Source organism: Dendrobates tinctorius, unplaced genomic scaffold, assembly GCF_039654945.1.
Source record: "Dendrobates tinctorius isolate UK_male_01 unplaced genomic scaffold, ASM3965494v1 ptg000162l, whole genome shotgun sequence".
NCBI classification, from domain to species: domain Eukaryota; kingdom Metazoa; phylum Chordata; class Amphibia; order Anura; family Dendrobatidae; genus Dendrobates; species Dendrobates tinctorius.
The window spans coordinates 16,219,584-16,241,900 of record NW_027361829.1 but is presented as its reverse complement, the minus strand read 5'-3'; the positions used below and the strand labels follow the sequence as shown (position 1 = coordinate 16,241,900).

Sequence of the window (22,317 nt, the reverse complement as noted above, 5' to 3'; positions counted from 1 at the left end):
CTGGCATTGAGGAGAGGCTTCCATCGGGCCACTCTGCCATAAATGCGCAACTGGTGGAGGGCTGCAGTGATAGTTGACTTTTTGGAACTTTCTCCCATCTCCCTACTGCATCTGTGAAGCTCAGCCACAGTGATCTTGGGGTTCTTCTTTACCTCTCTCACCAAGGCTCTTCTCCAACAATTGCTCAGTTTGGCTGGACGGCCAGGTCTAGGAAGACTTCTGGTGGTCCCAAACTTTTTCCATTTAAGGATTATGGAGGCCACTGTGCTCTTAGGAACCTTGAGTACTGCAGAAATTCTGTTGTAACCTTGGCCAGATCTGTGCCTTACCACAATTCTGTCTCTGAGCTCCTTGACCAGTTCCTTTGACCTCATGATTCTCATTTGGTCTGACATGCACTGTGAGCTGTGAGGTCTTATATATAGACAGGTGTGTGCCTTTGCAAATCAAGTCCTATCAGTTTAATTAAACACAGCTGGACTCCAATGAAGGAGTAGAACCATCTCAAGGAGGATCACAAGGAAATGAACAGCATGTGACTTAAATATGAGTTTCTGAGCAAAAGGTCTGAATACTTATAGCCATGTAATATTTCAGTTTTTCTTTTTTAATAAATTTGCAAAAATGTCTACGTTTCTTTTTTTTCAGTCAAGATGGGGTGCAGAGTGTACAATAATAAGAAAAAAAATTAACTTTTTTGAATTCATCAAATGGCTGCAATGAAACAGAGTGAAAAATTTAAAGGGGTCTGAATACTTTCCGTACCCATTGTATGTCCCCATCCCCTCTGCATAGTACAAAAATAATTTCTATTATCCCTCCCTATACAGTGCTGTTTGAGCTGATGGACTTGCTTTGGCACGTCTTCTCTCGTCACATCGCAGTCTTGCTGAGGGCAGAAAAAAATACTAATGCTCCTGAGAATTGACGCTCTTTGGCTTCTCCGTAGCATCCACATTACAGTACTATGCTCTGCCCTCAGCATAGCAGTATGACAGTATGCCTGTGCAGTAGCGCAATTGGAGGACAATTTGTAGATAACATAGAACTTGTCATCCACATGTAGCAAGCAGGAGGATAATGATTGTGATTAGAAAGAGAATGCTTTGAATCAAGACTAGCAATGCCGATTGGACCAGATCGCACTGTATGAAGGTATATTAAAAGATATTTTTTCTGCTATACAGAGAGGATTGGGGATTTACATACAGCTTATTAGAATACTGTAAAAGACGCTGTCACGCACGTGGATCGTGGACCCACTGCACCACAGCCCGGAGTTACCTTTGAAGAGATTTTAACTAAAACTCCTGATCCTGGAGTTAAGGTTGAGCTGCAGGTGTCCGCCAGGTACCACTCCAAATGCAGTCTCCGGTACTTTTGCAGCTGACTCCAAGGAACAAGAACGCAAACACAGACTTGGAGTTCAATGTGGAATTGGATACTAATGTAGGTTCAGACAGTGCAGATCCTGGAACACTTGATAGGAAGGACATTGGCACAGGTTCAGACAGTGTAGATCCTGAAACACTAGACAGGATGGAAACTGGTGCAAGTTCAGACAGTGCGGATAATGGAACACTTAATTGGATGGACACTGGTTAAAGTTCAGGCAATGCAGTTTTGTTTCAGGTACCGTTGGAGTGGCTTCAGGTTTAGGTATCGCCGGAGCGGCTTTAGGCTCATGTACTGTCCAGGTAATAAAAGCATTGGGAACAGGTTCAGGATTAGACAGCAAGGGTCTCAGGGACAGGTTCAGACTTAGCGGGATCTACAAAAGGATCAAAAATCTAATAGAATAGGTTCAGGAACAGGTTAAGGAATCTGACAGCTAACTAGCAGGGACTAACTCAAACTAACACTAAAGAGGGCATTGAACAGACACTTCCCTAAAGGGAAGCATGTCTTAAATGCGAATGCCTCCCAGCTATTGGCTGGAGGTATTTCCAAAGTGTGCACTGGCTCTTTAAGAATTGGGGAGCACTTGCACCGCTGGGAAAACTGCGTGACATTTGCAGGCCCAAGAGACCCAGAAGTTGTGCAAGGAACGGAGACAGCATCAAGAGGCCGGGGCAGTGAGTATGTCAGTGTCCCTGCCAGGAAAATGGAGAGGGAGCATGCAGGTATGCAGGCATTAGTGTTACAGAAGCCTTAAAGGCAGCTGCCATACTTTATATTGGGAAAATATGTTCCCTTAACCCCTTCCCGATACATGACGCCTACGTAGGCGTCATGAAAAGTCCTGCCTAAACGACCCATGACGCCTACGAAGGCATCATGGTATAAATCACCCTCCTGTGGGTCGGGTGACCAGGGTCACTGAAAGGTCACCCGACCTGCACACACAGGAGGCTTTGTGCTTCACCACAGGGGGTGTGGCTTAGCCCCCACGTGGCTACGATCGCTCTGATTGGCTGTTAAAAGTGAAACTGCCAATCAGAGCAATAGTAATATTTCATCAATGAAATTTGATGAAATATTATAATCCAACCATGGCTGATGCTGCAGACATCATGGCGGTGGAGCAGGGAGAGGTAAGTATTTCAACTTTGCAAGTGCTGTGATCCTGAGCAAGCAGGGGGGCCCACTCGTTGGTGATGGCACTGACACAGGGCCCCTCATAGTATGGCGGTGTGTCTGACGGCGGGTGGGCTGAACCTGCACTTTCATGTGCACCTTCCTCTTTGTCACCGTGTAAGGTGGTACAGTATATGGGAAGGGTAACCTGAGTCTCATCAGGGTCAGATTCTGGCTGTGTAGAGTGCGAGGGGAATGTAGTGGTCTGGGTCAATGTACCAGCAGAATCATCTAGCAGTGGCTGGGCATCAGTGCACTTGTGGCGCCCCCAGGAGTACGGTCGCCACAGTGGCATTACCTTCCTCCTAGGGAGCGTGATGTCATGCTTGGGAGCAACGAAGGATCTCTCTAGCAGTTAAACCAACACTCAACACATTTCCCACTCCAGGCCAGCAGGGAGACCTCTGAACCTGACTGCTGAGGAGCTGCTCTCTGTGGTCGGGAGGAGGTAAGTTAGGGCAGTCTGTGAAGGGAAGGGGAAGTGTGCGGACGTGAGAAGGGGAGCTGGAGGATGAGCAGAGTTAAGGCTCACTCCTAGCTGGAGCGCATGGTCCGGATTCCCGTCTCCGAGTTTGTAGGGACACTGACGTTCCTGCAGCCGAAACCGGAGGAAGCAGCAGTTGTAAATGCTCTGTACCCAACTAAGGCTCGGAGGCCCCAGCAGCGACGTGTGGGAGCCAGAAGGAAAAGGCTACGGCTGCCTGCCATACGAGAAAGTTCCAAAAGAGAGTCAGCAGGGGGAACTTCATTGAACTCAACACTGTGAGTACCTCAGATAAGCGCTAGAACGGAGGCCACACTACCTATCTGCAGAGAGAGAATTCCAAATTGGCTTCCAGGCTGACCAACTCCTTCTCCATCTGTATTCTGGGTCCTGGACGGCACTGACCAAGTACAGGTAAAGGAACTGCACGACTGTGTCTGTCATCTTTCTCCTGCGCCTGGCACACAGCTCTGCTACATCCTGCACTGCACACCATCTACCAACTCTTTCATCTGCCCTGCCCTACCTGCACGGCCCTACCTGTGCAGGGCTTCTACATCTTAGCTGCACCACAACATCTGTCCCAGAGAAGCGACACTGCAGCGCGGGTCAATCTAATCAGAAACCACAGGTGGCGTCACGTATCATTCACCTATAAACGTAATTCACCCCTTTGCATGGACGCCCAGGGCCACGGAATGGGTCACCACCACCGTGACACATCCCTGTGAGACACCGGCCCGGTACCGATTATCCCCACTGCCCTGGCTGGCCACCCACACTCCATGTCAGATTCATCTTGGACTGGGGAATTCACGATTTGACTTGATAATCCAGGCATGGTATGATAGAAAGAGCTACATGGACTAATGTGAAGTGTGGCCTGCTGCATCATTCACTTTGGGTGGGGGTGCAGGACACAAGGAAAGGGGTTCTTCCTGATCAGGAGCCAGCACTTGACGACTCAGTGCTTGCATTTTTTGAAAGTTCAGAAGAGGAGGGCACATTTGCTGGAGTCTGTTTCGGCAATGTAAGCCCAAACCAGTTCCTCATGCTCCGGCTTTAAAAGCGGTTAACCTACTCCCAGAAAAGGTAGCCTTCCAGGCGTTCCGGAGCCAGACCATGACGCAGGCTCAACACCTCCTGCCTTAGCTGCTATTGTGCTTTTGCCACTACCAGCAGATGCATCACCACCATCAGCACCAGCTGGCCCCCCCACGCCCACGTCCACGGCCTCTTACACCAAACTTCAAAATTTAGCACAAAATAACATCAGATATATGGCACTGTATCAGAAGCATACAGCTCTATTCAGTCAAAGGATAATTGTCAATCTCCATATATATTCTATCAGTCACACAGAGACGCTCACAGGCTCAGTATGGATTAGACAAGAATATAAAAAGTAGACAAAGTGTACAGTATCATCAGATAGCAGGTATATATAGCATAGTTTAAACATTAACAATGTACGTCTATATATCAGGAGTAGTGTTGAGCCACCCCGCTAGTGTTTTGGTTCGTCGCACAGGAGGCAAGTTCGTCGAATGTTCGTCGAACCACATTGAAAACAATGGCAGGCAAACACATACAAACACATAGAAAACAATTACAAAACACCTTAAAAGGTATCCCAAAGCCGAAAAAATGCTCAGAAGACAAAAATTAACATATGGAAAAGGGCAACTACATTTAGAAAAGAGGTGGAGGATTAAAAGGAGGAGGTGGAGGAGACAGATATAGGCTTGTCATGCCCTTATGAAGTCAAGAAAGGCTGGAATAAAAATGTAAAATACAAACCAAAAAAAAAAATTCTGAATTCGAACACGATCATATACCGTCGGACTTCCCACCAATAAATTATGCCAACTGGCGATCGGGCGGCGTTATTCCCACGAACCTCCAAACAGCGTCCATGAAGGCAAAGTGTTTGCTTTCCGGTGGCAGTATGATTGCAAAGCAGAACCTTAAAGGAATGTCCAAAAGGGCACCACCAGGAGTGGAGCCTGCGGCTTAATTGGACTCCACCTGGGAAACCACAACCATGCCACCTCAAGAGAAGATGCACACATTGAAAGTTTTGTCGATTCTGTGTGTGGTGTGGTATTTCCGTTTGTAATTGTGCTAGCGATTTGTCAGCTTTATTCCGTTAACGAACGAGACTCCGGCATGCCCCTGCGGTAGGTATCAAGCTTACTAGAGGGATACGCGAGGCTCTGGAATGCGAGATCGAGCAATAACAGGTCTATCATGGCCTTACATGTCCGGGGCTGCATGCGTGCTACACTGAAAGGACCAGCTTTTGTCGCTTACAGGTGCAGGTAAACCGTTGAGCACCGTTAGTGATTGGGATCTGTGATTCCAATTATTCCCCACGAACAATGATTTCCCAGTAAGTGCAGGTCAACCGCAATTCCTGAATTAGGCCTAACCGGCATTCCTGAAAAAATGCAAAAAAGTACGTGTCCAAACCACAGGTGCTGTAGCTTGCTTAACAGCTCGGCAGCCGTTCTCAGGCCCAGTATGGATTCGACAAGATTCTAGAAAGTTGATAAATGGTACAGTTTCACCGGATAACACGTATATACAGTATGTAGCATAGTTTACACATTAAAAACCTATGTCTATTTATCAGGAGGCAGGCTCAGATGGTCTCAGGCCCATTATGGATTAGACGTGATTGGACAAAGGTGAGAAAGGGTACCGTATCACTGGATAACAGCTATGTATACCATAGTTTACACATTAAAAACCTATGTCTATAGATCAGGAGGCAGGCTCAGACGGTCTCAGGCCCTGTATGGATTAGACGTGATTGGACAAAGGTGACAAAGGTTACCGTATCACTGGATAACAGATATATATAGCATAGTTTAAACATTTAAAATCTCCGTGTTCTCAGTATGGATTAGACAACAATCTAAAAAGTCGAAAAAAGGAAATGTATTTGAAGCGTACACCAGTGTACACTTTTGGTGGTATTTATTAATCTTCATATATATTTCTGTCTCAGTAAGACAGTCCAGACTCTCCGCAATAGGAAATGAGATGCATACAATTACTGACATAAAGTCTAGTGATTGCAGAAATCTAGGAATTACTATTCACGGGAAAAACTTCCGTCACAATTCTAAGAGGCGATGTTGCCCTCAATTAATTGGTGTGTGCAGGCAGCAAAAACCTTTCTTTGTGAAAAAAGTGTTGCTGTATCGCAGTACCGTTGATCCCATCGCCGTTACTCATATCCATCCAATTTTGATCACAGGGAGAGATGTAAACAAGGTGCTCACTGCCTATCATGAGCTGTCACGTAACTTTGGAGTGCAAAACACAGAAGCCACAGGCCGTAGGCGATTCAATTGGATTGGCATGAGAGGGCACATTTAAAAATGTGCGCTGGAATGTCACACGTCTGTGGGTAGGAAAACTGTGAAAGCTGATGAGAGACCACCACTGCATCTCATTGTGAGTCGACGTCCTTAAGAAATGGAAGTCATTGATTATTTGAAGCTAGAGCCCGGCCATCGGGACAGGGCATAGCTACGTCTTAACCATCATCTTCTATCAGTTCACCAAATTTGTAGTGGCAGTCCCAGTGAAGGATTTGACAGCCCAGACTACACAGTGGAGGAGCAGGGAGAGGTAAACATTGCAAATGCTGGGGCCCTGCCCAAGCAAGGGGGGCCCACTCATGGGCGTCGGTACTGGCACTGGGCCCCTCATAGTACGGCGGTGTGTCTGACGGCGGGTGTGCACCCCCACCGTCAGACACTTGATTGCACTATGAGGGACCCTGTGCCAGTGCCCGTGCCCAAGAGTCGGCCCACCCACCTGTCCAGGGCAATGGCACTCGCACAGTTGTGTGCGCTAGGTGGTGACCCCTGCCATGGGGGGAGGAGGCAGCCCAGTTAGGGAGGTTTACAAAATGGCATATGTTGATGTGGGACATTCACTTGCTGCTAAAGGCGAAATTGGTCAAGTCCCAGGAAGAGGACGACCAAAGCAAGCCATTTTTCTGTCACCCTATGTGTCATCAGGGTAAGGTGTGACAAAATCCTTGGAAACCCATGCGTGGTTCATTTTAATGAAGGTTAGATCATCCACATTTTGGGTCGAGAGACGGGTCCTTTTTTCTGTCAGGATTGATCCAACAGCACTGAAGACTCTCCGATAGCACACTTGCACCTGGGCAAGCGAGCTCCTGTAAGGCATATTGTGCCAATTCAGGCCAGGTGTCCAGTTTAGTGGCCCAATAGTCAAATGGGAATGACCTGTGAGGGAGAACATCGATATGGGACGAGAAGTAGTTTGTAACCATAGTTGACAAGTGCTGTCTCCTGTCACTTTCAATCGATGCAGTATTACCAGTCGTGTGAGCGGGACTTGAAAAATCAGTCCACAACATGGTCATAAAACCCCTGTCTCCAACGTCACTTCTGATGTGTGCAGCACCAACACCTCTTCCAAGTTGCCCCCGGCCCCTACGGCTCGTGTGAGAACCATCACTGCTGCTGTGTGCTGGGAATGCATCAAACAACCGGTTTACCAGAGTTGCTTGTTTGTTAGCCAATATTAGGTCAAGGTTCTCCTGTGGCATGATATTTTGGAATTTGCCTTTATAGCGTGGATCCAGGATGCTGTCCAACCAGTAGTCGTGATCGTTCATCATTTTGGCAATGCGGGGGTCCCTTTTTAGGATCCGCAAGGCATAATCTGACATGTGGGCCAATGTTCCCGGTGTCAATGATGCACTGCGAGTGCTGGGTGGAGGAGCACTTTCTGGCAAATCCACATCCCTCCAGTCACGCACAAACCCTGTACCAGACCTTGCCACACCAACATTTTCTCTTGCCCCACGAGAAGCATCCTCCTCCCCTAAATAATCATCCCCATCCTTCTCCTCCTCCTCTTCCTCTTCTTCCTCCACCTCGTCCAGGAGATTTCCCGGAGCAGATAATGGCTGACTGTCATCAAGGTTTCCCTCCTCCTCTTCCTCATCATCCTCGGCTGCAGACGCCTGCTTCTTAATGTGCGTCAAAGTTTGCATGAGCAGACGCATAAGTGGGATGCTCATGCTTATGATGGCGTCGTCTGCGCTTACCAGCTGTGTGCATTCCTCAAAACACTGAAGGACTTTACAGAGGTCTTTCAGCTTCGACCACTGCACACCTGTCAACTCCATGTCTGCTCTCAAAGTGCCTGGCCGTGTATCCTCCCACAAATGCATTATGGCCTGCCTCTGTTCGCACAGCCGCTCAACCATGTGCAGGGTGGAGTTCCACCTTGTTGCAACGTAGATAATTAGGCGGTGTTTGAGAAGGTGGAGCAATCGCAGCTTCTGCATACTACTGGAGTGTACCGGCGACCGGCGGATGTGCGAGCACAGTCTTCGGACCTTCTGGAGCAGGCCTGTTAACTCCAGATAATTATTGAGGAAGCACTGCACCACCAGGTTCAAGGTGTGAGCCAAGCAAGGTACAGTATGTGTCTGAGTTTTGAAAGGGCTATGCTGTTACAAAATTCCGGCCGTTATCACTAACTACCTTGCCTGCCTCAAGATGTAGACTGCCCAGCCATGACTCAGTTTGTCGCTGAAAGTAGTCGGCCAGTACCTCCGCGGTGTGTCTGTCGCCAAAACACATCATCTTCAACACAGCCTGCTGACGCTTTCCACTAGCTGATCGATAGGGGGACACCTCGTGTGCAACACTGGCAGCTGCGGATGGAGTGCTCGTGCGACTGTGTTCTGTGGACGACCTTTTGCTTCTGGAGGAGGAGGAGGAGGGTCGAAAGCCTACAGCCAACTGTTTCCTATACCATGGGCTAGGCAGCACTGTCCCACCACCGCTGTCCCCTGTGGACCCTGCATCCACCACATTAACCCAGTGCGCAGTGATGGACACGTAACGGCCCTGGCCATGCCTACTGGACCATGCATCTGTTGTGAGGTGCACCTTTCCACTCACTGATTGCTTGAGTGCATGGACAATGCGGTCTTTCACATGAAGGTGGAGGGCTGGGATGGCTTTGCGAGAAAAGAAGTGGCGACTGGGTAGGTCATAGCGTGGTACTGCGTAGGCCATGAGTTTGCGGAAAGTTGCGCTTTCAACCAACCGATAGGGCATCATCTCTAACGAGATTAGTTTGGCAATGTGGGCGTTCAAACCCAGTGTATGCGGATGAGAGGATGAGTACTTTCTTGTCCTACTCATAGTCTCTGGTAGGGTGAGCTGGACTTGAGAGCTGCATATGGTCGAACTAGCGGTGGACATCGCAGACTCAGAGAGGGTTGATGATGGTGATGGAGTTGGTGTTCTTTCTGATGGCCTAGATTCAGTCTTTTGTTGCAATAACAGTGTGATTCCCTGACTTATTTGCCCTTGCGACGACAACTCAACATTTGCTGCTGGTGGTGTGCTAACCGGTGGGCTTACAGTGGGGGAAACAATGTAGTGTTGCTGACTACCTTCTTTGGGAGCAGTTGCACATGTGGTACGTGAGTTTTGGTAGTCCGTGCACGCTTGCAAGTGCATGGTGGTTAAATGTTTTAGCATGCAACTGGTATTCAAATTTCTCAGATTTTTCCCTCGGCTAAAGGTCTTTGTGCACTTCTTACAGATAACCTTTGCCTGATCATTAGGATTTTGTTCAAAAAAGTGCCACACTGCACTCTTTCTACTATGTAAGACATTTTGAGGCCTTGCACGCTGTGCTATTTTGACTGTCTGGCCAAGCTGTCCTGCAACTCTTTTGGTTTTTGTAACCTGATTTTGGACTGCTCCAGGCCTGCCAGATAACAGCTGTTGTCATGTCGATGCCCGCTGCGGATGCTCCTCCTCCTCTTCTGAGCTATTGGCAGCGGCACCCTCTTCCCCCAATGGATGCCAATCTGGGTCAACAACTGGGTCATCCATCACCTCCTCTTCGATGTCATGTGCACCTTCCTCTGTGTCACCATGTATGGTGGTATAGTATGCGGGAAGGGGCACCTGAGTTTCATCAGGGTCAGATTCTGCCTCAGTACACTGCGAGGACAATGTAGTGCTCTGAGTGAATGTACCAGCAGAATCATCTATCAGTGGCTGTGTATCAGTGCACTCCATGTCAGATTCATCTTGGCCTGGGTAATTCACGATTTGACTTGATAACCCAGGCATGGTAGTGTGGCCTGCCGCATCCTTCAATTTTGGTTGCGGTGAAGGACACAAGGAAAGGTGTGGTTCATGACCATGAGCCTCCAATGACGACTCAGTGCTTTTATTTTTTAAAACTTCAGAAGAGCAGGCGATAGAGCTGGAGGCTGAGTCAGTAATGTAAGCCAAAACTTGTTCTTGAAGCTCCGGCTTTAAAAGCGGTTTACCTACTCCCAGAAAAGGGAGCCTTTGAGGCCTTGTGGAGCCAGACGATGACGCAGGCTCAACACCTCCTGCATTAGGTGCTATTTTGCTTTTGCCACTACCAGCAGATCCACCACCAACACCAACACCATGATTACCAGCTGCCAACCCCTGCCCACTTCCACGGACTCTTCCACCACACTTCCTCATTTTTGGGGAAAATGTACCTGAAAAAACACCAACTATATGGTACTGTAAAACAAGGTACAAGGTGTATATAGTAGTAGGGAGAATTTGAATCTCTCTAGACTTCAGGACACAGTTGGATTCTGTCAGGCCCTGTTTATATTACACCGCAATGTGACAGGCAGATTCTGGATGGTGTAAGAAAGGTGTATAGAGGACTGGGGAGAATTGGAATCTCTCTAGACTTCAGGACACAGTTGGATTCTGTAAGGCCCTGTTTATATTACACCGCAATGTGACAGGCAGATTCTGGATGGTGTAAGAAAGGTGTATAGAGGACTGGGGAGAATTTGAATCTCTCTAGACTTCAGGACACAGTTGGATTCTGTAAGGCCCTGTTTATATTACACCGCAATGTGACAGGCAGATTCTGGATGGTGTAAGAAAGGTGTATAGAGGACTGGGGAGAATTGGAATCTTTCTAGACTTCAGGACACAGTTGGATTCTGTCAGGCCCTGTTTATATTACACGGCAATGTGACAGGCAGATTCTGGATGGTGTAAGAAAGGTGTATAGAGGACTGGGGAGAATTGGAATCTCTCTAGATTTCAGGACACAGTTGGATTCTGTCAAGCCCTGTGTATATTACACCGCAATGTGAAGGCAGAAATTGCCTAGTGTATGACAAACTACAAAGTGTATATAGAATTGGGCAGAATTGGAATCTCCCTAGAGTGTAGGTCTGTAAGAACGGACAAACTACTCGACTTTTCCTTACAGAGTCACACACTTAGCTTCAATTTGGCCATGATAACAGCCGTTACACGGTACTGTGAGAGGTGCGTACACGTACACCGCTGTACGGTGTATGTAAAATTGTCAAGCTCTGTGTTTTTGTATACGGACTGACACACTGTCTCTCTCTAGTTTTGAATGTAATCAACCAGCAGATATCCTAAACTGTTTGAAAAATGGACAAAACTATAAGGTGTAGGTCTGTAAGAATGGACAAACTCCTCGGCTTTTCCTTACAGAGTCACACACTTAGCTTCAATTTGGCCGTGATAACAGCCATTACACGGTACTGTGTGAGGAGCATACACCGCTGTATGGTGTGTGAAAAAATGAACGCTCAGTACCTCACCAGGACAAAACAATAAAATTTGGATTGCTTTGAAAAAAGCAGTTTGAACACCAGTGTGCACACAGCAATGCAGCTAGCCTTAAAAGGCAGGCTAATCACCACCAGCGCTGCTGCACAAAAGCAAAAATCTTCACCTTTCACTGCACAGTACAGTGAAAAGCGCTATCAGCAGAAGTAGTTTTTTTTTCTTTTTGCCTTCCTAACGCTCTCCCTACAGAATCAGCAGCAGCAGCAGCTCTCCCTATTCTGAGATCAGCATGAGTAACATGGCGATTGGCGTGCACGCCCTTTTATACCCACTGTGACACCCCACAAAGCAAGCCAATCACTTGCATGCCCTTCTCCAAGATGGTGGTGACCACTGCCTATGTCATCATATTGCCCACAGTGTCCGTTCTTCCTGATTGGCTGAAAAAGGGCGCTAAAGCATCTTTTGAAACGCGACTTTGGCGCTAAAAAAAAAGCTGACCTCGTGGCCGACCTCACGCTAAGGTCGGGTTTCGTTTCATGAAACCCGACTTTGGCGAAATTCGGCGACTTTTGAATTTTTTCGACCCGTTTCGCTCAACTCTAGTCTAGATCCAAAATAAGAAAAATGTCTCTGTCCAAATATATATGGACCTAACTGTATATTGGTCATCACTATGTAAAAATAATAAAGTCAGATGGTTCTCACCTTCATTTGGTTCAGCGCTAGCTCTCCACCTCTGTTCTGATCTTTAGGTATTTGCTGTATTCTTGACCTCACTGCTACCACCAATACAGAGAGACCTTAGCAAATAACCATCACTCAATCCGTGGAAGGAGAGTATTATCTGATTTTTTTTTTTTTTTTCAAACAGTGATGGCCAATACAAGTGAGAATCCTGAAAGTTGAATACCTGTTTATTAGAAAGGGCTAGAAAATTCTGTGCAGCAATGTAAGGAGGCTAATGTCCGTATAATCGATGGGAGGGTATGTGTCACATGGCTTGTCCCTGTGATGCAACCTGGAGTAATAATAATAATATTTTTTTTTCTATAGTGCCAATATATTCCGCAGCACTTTACATTATAGAGGGGACTTGTAAAGACAATAGACATTACAGCATAGCATAGCAATAAACACATAGATCAAAACAGATACCAAGAGGAATGAGGGCCCTGCTCGCAAGCTTACGAAAAGGGAAAAGGGGAGACCTGAAAGGTGGATGGTAACAATTGCTTAATCGGGTGTTCCTGTTGCTGCATGAACCAGTTAACAGTCTAAATATGTAACAGTACAGACACAGAGGGCTATTAAATGCAAAAAGCAAGTGAGATCATGATGCGAGGAACCTGGTTATGGTAAAAAATTTAGAAATGAGCCACACAGGGATATTTAGGTTAATGCATTGAGGCGATAGGCCAGTCTGAACAAATGAGTTTTTAAGGCACTCTTAAAACTGTGGGGTTTGGGGATTAATCGTACTAGCCTGGGTAGTGCATTCCAAAGAATTGGCGCGGCTCATGAAAAGTCTTGGAGACGGGAAGGGAGGTTCTGATTAATGAGGATGTTAACCTCAGGTCATTAGCAGAACAGAGGACACGGGTAGGGTGGTAGGCTGAGACGAGGGAGGAGATGTAGGGTGGTGCTGAGCCATGGAGGGCTTTGTGGGTGAGGGTAATAAGTTTATACTGAATTGTGGAGTGGATGGGTAGTCAGTGTAAGGACTGGCACAAGGTAGAGGCATCGGTATAATGATTGGTGAGGAATATGATCGTAGCTACTGTATTCTGGATGGATTGGAGAGGGGAGAGTATGTTAAGAGGGAGACCGATTAGTAGAGAGTTACAATAGTCCAGACGAGAATGAATAACAGAAACAGTATTTTGCTTCAGTGCACGTGAGCACTAAGATGTCGTTTAGAACACTTGTGTCTGGATTGTGGGTAGCTATGAGAGATGGGCGGGTCTGGCTACCCATATACCTCCCTTGTAGGTGTGCTTACAGCCTGCATAATGGAGGCTGTTGTTTGGCACATGGTTGGTGGCTAGAGAAGTGGAAACCTCCATTGTCTGTGTGCAGAGAGGAAGAAAGTCTTCCTGTGTGTGTGGCTACATACCGAGACTGAGTGATGGACATTGCCCTAGCCTGTGTGCCCACAGACCTGAGGGAGCAGAATCCTACCAGGACCTGTGTTAGGTCAGGGTCATATGACCTGGCCATGTGAGGTAGCAGTGGCTGGTGTCTTGGGAAAGCAGGAACTCCCACTTAGCTCTCGGGAGGAGCTAGAGGACTGTGATAAGGACACTGATGTTTGATTTTGCCTGTTCTAAAGGCTGTTTTACTTTTTTTATTGGTGCTTCTGGGTTTATGAAGCAAATAAACCCACATGGACTTTGAAAGGAACGTGCCCCCTATCTTCCTCCTATGGTATCTGACTGAGTACAATCCCTACAAGCAATCACAAACCAAAAAAGATTTTTTCTGTTCTTAACTTAAATGGGTTGTCTGCTATTGACCACAGCATGCAGCATAAAATAAATGTTATTCTTACTGTAGCTCTTGGGCTTGCGACGTTCCTTCATTCTCAGTCCTGTGTCCTGTGTCAGTATACTGATATAAACAGTATAATATGGCTTCTGATGCACTACAGCCTTCACTGTTACTTCAGAGCAGAAGAAATACTGTTCTTTGCCAGATAAGAGAAGGATTCAGTACAGTAATCATGTAATGTTATTTATGTCAGGATACTGGTGGGCAACGTGAAGCTAATATAGAAGGAATAGCACCTGTCTGGTAGCCAAGTATAGAGTTAATTTTATCCTGTACCCTTGGGCTATTAAGTAGAGATGAACCAATATGTTCGGAAAACGTTCGCCAAACATAAATTCAGCACGAACATGGTACATTCGGATTCATGATCAGCAGCAGGAGCATTTTTCTTAAAATCGGAAAAAGTTGGTAACATTCTTTAAAAGATAGAATAAAAGCCGACAATTCATGTGCCACATTCAGTAAAATCACAGCGTGACAGGTTAGAATAGATAGGATAGATATATACACATAGAATACATAGATATATAGATATCAGTGACACACACATGTATTTATATATATACAGTGGGTATGGAAAGTATTCAGACCCCTTTACATTTTTCACTCTTTGTTTCAATGCAACCATATGGTAAATTCAAAAAAGTTATTTTTTTTCTCATTAATGTACACTCTGCACTGCATCTTCACTGAAAAAAAAACAAATGTAGAAATTTTTGCAAATTTATTAAAAAGAAAAACTGAAATATCACATGGTCATAAATATTCAGACCCTTTGCTCAGTATTGAGTAGAAGCATCCTTTTGAGCTAGTACAGCCAGGAGTCTTCTTGGGAATGATGCAACAAGTTTTTCACACCAGGATTTGGGAATCCTCTGCCATTCTTCCTTGCAGATCCTCTCCAGTTCCATCAAGTTGCATGATGAACATTGGTGGACAGCCATTTTCAGGTCTCTACAGAGAAGCTCAATTGGGTTTAGGTCAGGGCTCTGGCTGGGCCAGTCAAAAATGGTCACAGAGTTGTTCTGAAGCCACTCTTTTGTTATTTTAGCTGAGTGCTTAGAGTCATTGTCTTGTTGAAATGTGAACCTTCAGCCAAGTCTTAGGCCCAGAGCACTCTGGAAGAGGTTTTCATCCAGGATATCTCTGTACTTGGCAACATTCATGTTTCCTTCAATTGCAACCAGTCATCCTGTCCATGCAGCTGAAAAGCACCCCATAGCATTATGCTCCCACCACCATGTTTCACTGTTGGGATTGTATGGGGTAAGTGATAAGCAGTGCCTGGTTTTCTCCACACATACTACCGCTTATAATTATCACCAAAAAGTTCTATCTATGTCTCATCAGACCAGAGAATCTTATTTCTCATAGTCTGGGAGTCCTTAATGTGTTTTTTAGCAAACTCTGTGTGGGCTTTCATATGTCTGGCACTGAAGAGAGGCTTCCGTCAGGCCACTCTGCCATAAAGGCCCGACTGGTGGAGGACTTCAGTGATAGTTGACTTTGTGGAACTTTCTCCCATCTCCCTACTGCATCTGTGGAGCTCAGCCACAAAGATCTTGGGGTTCTTGTTTACCACTCTTACCAAGGCTCTTCTCCCACGATTGCTCAGTTTGTCTGGACGGCGAGGTCTAGGAAGACTTCTGGTGGTCCCAAATTTCTTCCATTTAAGGATTATGGAGGCCAATGTGCTCTTATGAACCTTGATTACTGCAGAAATTATGTTGTACCCTTGGCCAGATCTGTGTCTTACCACAATTCTATCTCTGAGCTCCTTGGCTAGTTCCTTTGACCTCATGATTCTCATTTGGTCAAATCAAGTCCTATCAGTTTAATTAAACACAACTGGACTCTAATTAAGGAGCAGAGCCCTCTCAAGGAGGATCACAAGGAAATGGACAGCATGTGACTTAAATATGAGTGTCTGAGCAAAGGGTCTGAATACTTATGACCATGTGACATTTCAGTTTTTCTTTTTTAATAAATTTGCAAAAATTTCTACATTTCTGTTTTTCAAGATGGGGAGTAGAGTGTTCATTAATGAGAAAAAAAATGAACTTTTTTGAATTTACCAAATGGCTGCAATGAAGCAAAGACTCAATAATTTAAAGGGGTCTGAATACTTTCTGTACTCACTGTATATTACATATATAGAAGAAAAGCCGGCAATTAATGTGCCACATATAGTAGAATCACAGCGTGACAGGTTAGTATAGAATAGATAGAATAGATATTTCCACATTGGATAGGTAGATACTGTATATAGATTTCTTTGACACACATATATATACAGTGCCTTGTGAAAGTAGTTTGGCCCCTGGAAATTTTCAACCTTTTTCCACATATCGTGCTTCAAACATAAAGATATCAAATGTAAATTTTTGGTGAAGAATCAACAATAAGTGAACACAATTGTGAAGTTGAACGAAATTTATTGGCTATTTTAAATTTTTGTGGAAATTCAAAAACTGTAAAGTGGGGCTTGCAATATTATTCGGCCCCTTTAACGTAATACTTTGTTGCGCAACCTTTTGCTGTGATTACAGCTGCAAGTCTCTTGGGGTATGTCTCTATCAGCTTTGTACTTCGGGAGACTGAAATTCTTGCCCATTCTTCCTTGGCAAACTGCTTGAGCTCAGTGAGGTTTGATGGAAATCATTTGTGAACAGCAGTTTTCAACTCTTTCCACAGATTCTCGATTAGATTCAGGTCTGGACTTTGACTTGGCCATTGTAACACCTGGATACATTTATTTGTGAACTATTCCATTGTAGATTTTGCTTTATGTTTGGGATCATTGTCTTGTTGGAAGACAAATCTCAGTCCCAGTCTCAGGTCTTTTGCAGACTCCAACACGTTTTCTTCAAGAATGGTCCTGTATTTGGCTCCAACCATCTTCCCTGTCCCTGCTGAAGAAAAGCAAGCCCAAACCATGATGCTGCCACCACCATGTTTGACAGTGGGGATGGTGTGTTCAGGGTGATGAGCTGTGTTTCCTTTACGCCAAACATATCGTTTGACATTGTTGCCAAAAAGTTTGATTTTGGTTTCATCTGACCAGAGCACCTTCTTCCACATGTTTGGTGTGTCTCCCAGGTGGCTTGTTGCAAACTTTAAATGACACTTTTTATGGATATCTTTGAGAAATGGCTTTCTTCTTGCCACTCTTCCATAAAGGCCAGATATGTGCAGTGTACAACTGATTGTTGTCCTTTAGACAGACTGTCCCACCTCAGCTGTAGATCTCTGCAGTTCATCCAGAGTGATCATGGGCCTCTTGGCTGCATCTCTGATCAGTCTTCTCCTTGTTTGAGATGAAAGTTTAGATGGACAGCCGGGTCTTGGTAGATTTGCAGTGGTATGATACTCCTTCCATTTCAATATGATCGCTTGCACAATGCTCCTTGGGATGTTTAAAGTTTTGGAAATCATTTTCTATCCAAATCCGGCTTTAAACGTCTCCACAACAGTATCACAGACCTGGCTGTTGTGTTCCTTGGTCTTCATGATGCTCTCTGTGCTTCAAACAGAACCCTGAGACTATCACAGAGCAGGTGCATTTATACGGAGACTTGATTACACACAGGTGGATTATATTTATCATCGTAAGCCATTTAGGACAACATTGGATCATTCAGAGATCCACAATGAACTTCTGGAGTGAGTTTGCTGCACTGAAAGTAAAGGGGCCGAATAATATTGCACGCCCCACTTTTCAGTATTTTAATTTCCACAAAAATTTAAAATAACCAATGCATTTCGTTCAACTTCACAATTGTGTCCCACTTGTTGTTGATTCTTCACCAAAAATTTACATTTGGTACCTTTATGTTTGAAGTATGATATGTGAGAAAAGGTTGAAAATCTCCAGGGGGCCGAATACTTTTGCAAGGCACTAGGCTATTAAACAGTTCACACCACTACTATTTTGGTGCTGCTTTTTTTTTTTCTATTATCTAAGGACATTAATGTGTCTGGTGAAGCGTGCACTGCTCTAAGGTATTTTGTGCTGTTTCTATTTTTTACATATATATATATATTACATAGATTTCATAGATAGAGGAAAAGCCGGCAATTCATCTGCCGTGTATAGTAAAATCACTGCAGGAGCCGACAGGATAGAAGAGATTGATTACATACAGTAAATACAAATAGAATAGGTAGGTATATAGATGTCAGTGACAAATACAATTAGTATAGTGCGTGTGCAGCTTACTGTACATGTATTTTTTTTAATAAAAGATTATTTTTCTGAAAAAAATGGCGTGGGCTCCCGCGCATTTTTCATAACCAGCAGAATGAAAGCCGATGGTTGGGGGCCAATTTTTATAGCCTGGGAAGGGGGTAATACCCATGGACCTTCCCAGGCTATTAATATCAGCTCACAGCTGTATAATTTGCCTTTACTGGCTATTAAAATGAGGAACCCTAAAAAAATGACTTAGCCTCACTCTTCCCACTTGCCCTGTAGTGGTGGTGTGTTGATAGTTGAGAAATTCTTACCGTGATCTGCTGTGAAGCCAATGAGCTTGAACTGCGGTGACCTCATCACTGACTTTTTCCCATGGTGCTGAGGTCACAGTGGTTCAGCCCAGCTGGGAATGCAGCCTCAGTGACTGGAGGTAACCTTGATGACATCAACCCTAGTCACTGAGGCTGCGTTCGCAGCAGTTCATTCCCCAGTGGTTCTCAGCTTGGACGGTCGCACTTTGGCACCGTCCAGGTTGAAAACTATTAATTCCCCAGACATGTATTACGACTTGGGACAGAACGCTAGACAGGTATGGCATATTGTTTTTTTTTTATTTTTTGTGTTATTACAGGAGAACGAGGACTTCCATGGAATTAGGTATTAGGTGAGTATAACTGTGTTTGCTATTTTTAAATACAATGGAAAACTGTGTGTAGTCTTATTTCTAATAAATGACTTTATTCCGGCTGTATCTTTATTTACCATACAACCATAGGATTAGTAATGGATAGTGGTCTTGTAGACACTTCTCCATTACTAATTCGTGGGCTTGATGTCACATGACAATACAAAGGTGACATAAACCCCACTTGCCACCGCTACAGGGCAAGTGTGAAGAGCTGGGCAAAGCACCACAATTGGCGCATTTAATAGATGTGACTTTTCTGGGCATCTGCGGGCTGCTATTTTATGCTGCGGGGCCTCTATCCATGGCCCCTTACCAGCCTGAGTATACCAGCCCAAGCTGTGAACTTTAGCAAGGCTGGTTGTCAAAAATGGAGGGGACCCATATTGGTTATTTTTAATTATTTATTTAAATAATTTAAAAATATGGCGCGGTGACCCTTCTATTCTTGATAACCTGCCTTGCTGAAGCTGACAGCTGACGGTTGCAGCCCTCAGCAGTGAGTTTTGACTGGCTCGTTATCAAAGATACAGGGGAACCCACACAGGTTTTTTTTTAAATTATTTATTTACAGCGCAGGAGTGGCTGATGAATACTCCCATCTGCCGCTTCTACTCTCACTGTTATTAGCGGCAGCATGTGTTGGACGATGGGAGCTGTAGATCACGGAGGGGCACATAGCTGGGGGGCACAGAGATCACATGGGGGCATATAACTGGAGGGCACAGAAATCACAGGGGGGGCATATAGTTGGGAGCAGAGAGATTACAGGAGGAACAGAGATCACAGAGGTCAGATAGCTGGGGGCACAGAAGTGACAGGGGACACAGGGATCACAGGGAGACATAGCTATGCTGCACAGAGATTATGGGGGGCATATAGCTGGAGGCAGAGAAATTACAGGGGGCACATAGATGGGGCACAGGGATCACATGGGGACATATAGCTATGGGACACAGAGATCATGGGGGGCACATAGGTGGGGCCACAGAGATCATGGGGGGTACAGAGATCACATGGGGGCACATAGCTGGAAGGCACAGAGATCACAGGGGGGCATATAGTTGGGGAGCTCAGAGATCATACTGGGGCAAAATCACAGGGGGACATATAGCTATGGGGCAGAGATAACAAGGGGGCACATAGGGGGGGGCACAGAGATCACATGGAGGCACATAACTGGGAGGCACAGAGATCACGAGGGGCATATAGATGGGGGCTCAGAAATCACATGGGGCACAGAAATATTGGGGCACATAGCTGGGGGGCACAGAGATCACAAGGGATCATATAGTTGAGGGGCACAGGGATCATATTGGGGCACATAGCTGGGGTGGCACAGATATCACAGGGGGGCACTTAGCTGAAGGGCACAGATCACCAGCAGACGACCACAGAGCTGCCAGCACAGACATCGCTCTGGACTCTCTGGCAGCAGCTCCTCTTCCGAGACAGGAGGATGGGAGAACATTGGGCACTAACCCCGCGCAACCCAGCACTAACCCCGCCCATCCCAGCGCTAACCCCATCCACCCCGGTGACATCATCATTCATGTGCAGGCAGCATTCTGTAATGAATGCTGCATGCACTTGGGGGTTAAATGGCCGGCAGCAGGCAGGATACGCCAGCCGCCCGAGCACTGCGGACTTTGGGGACCTTCCCGCGGGTCGGAGGTTCCCCACCCCAGGATTAGAGAGTTGATAGTGATTTGTAGGATTGTTGCTTCCAATAGGTGGCACTAGAGCTCTAGTCCTCTTCCTCTCTGAAGAGACAATTTGTATACTGCCTTTGTTATTCACACCTGCAAGGGAAATTAGTGGCAACTTCTGACCCTATTACTTCCAATATAATTTACTCCAGTGAAGACAGCAACAACCTCTGACACCTGCACTGCTGCCGAAATAATTTACACCTACAAGCTTGTGAAGACAGCAGCAACCTCTGACCCCTGCACTGCTGCTGATATAACTTACACCTGCAAGCATATGAAGACAGCGACAACCTCTGACCCCTGCACTGCGGCCGATATAACTTACACCTGCAAGCATGTGAAGACAGCAGCAACCTCTGACCACTGCAGTGCTGCCAAAACAATTTACACCTGCAAGCATGTGAAGACAACAGCAACTTCTGACCCTGCACTGCTGATGGCCTGTAGCACACAGAATACCTTTTTGATGGAAAGGAATATTTATATATTTTCACAACCTCCAAGATCCTAATGGATTATTTGTTGTTCTGGTGACTGATGCAGTTTCTTTGAACATTCTGTTACGTGTGAAGAAAATTATTTCTGCATAGTAGCAGAGTCTGGTCAATGATGTGAGCAAGATAAATGTAATGGCACATTGAAATGAGCTGATAATAGGAAATGGTTGTTAAAGATTATCGGCCAATATAAACATGACAGTTGCCATGAGAAGATGAAGAGCGAAAACATTAATTCTTTGTGTGACTGAAACGTTTATATAAGCAAATAAAATCAGTATTATCAGCTATACATCACCTAATGTAAACTAAGGATGTTCTGCTGATGACATGAACAGAACGATCGCATTAAAAATTATTCAGTTCCCATCATTTCTTGTCGGCTTGGGTAAACTGGCCAATAAATGAGCACTCACTGCACTGACTTGTACTGTATATATCAATACTGCTGTTGGCAGCGGATTATTCAGGATACTCTCCAAGCATGTGACAACAGAGCCTCTTTATTCAGGAACAATATATGATAAGCTTAAAAGATCAGGAATAAATCATTGTGTGTCTCTATCTGTGCAGCATCTGCAGCAGGCTGCTTCTCTCATATACAGACACAGGAAAAACAGGAAATACAGTCACATGCTATCCCTGTTTGACCCTCTGGGAGTTTTTTTTGTTCTAACTTTATAAACAGCATAAAAAAATATAGCAACTAAACATTCATAGACAGGAATGGAGTTGTTGCACCAAACATATTCCAACACCTGCACTCACTACTAGGTGAGAATCCACATAAATATAATGCTGGGTTGCTCAAAACAGAAGGGAATACATATTCAGTATCTACTCATATGTAAACTTAGGTGTTCTTATTGTATGTTCATGGGTCTCATAAGATAGCTGTCTCAATTAAAACTACCATGGATCGGTGTCAGCTCCTAAGCAATACACCGCTTTCAGAGGGATAATCCTCTGGAGCTACTTCTA

General features: G+C 45.3%; 1 protein-coding gene across 1 annotated transcript in view; it reads left to right on the top strand.

Moving 5' to 3' along the window:
* Positions 1–22,317, top strand: part of PKD1L1 (polycystin 1 like 1, transient receptor potential channel interacting) — a 901,078-nt gene that overhangs the window by 135,608 nt on the left and 743,153 nt on the right. The gene's annotated exons all lie outside the window — the stretch shown is intronic.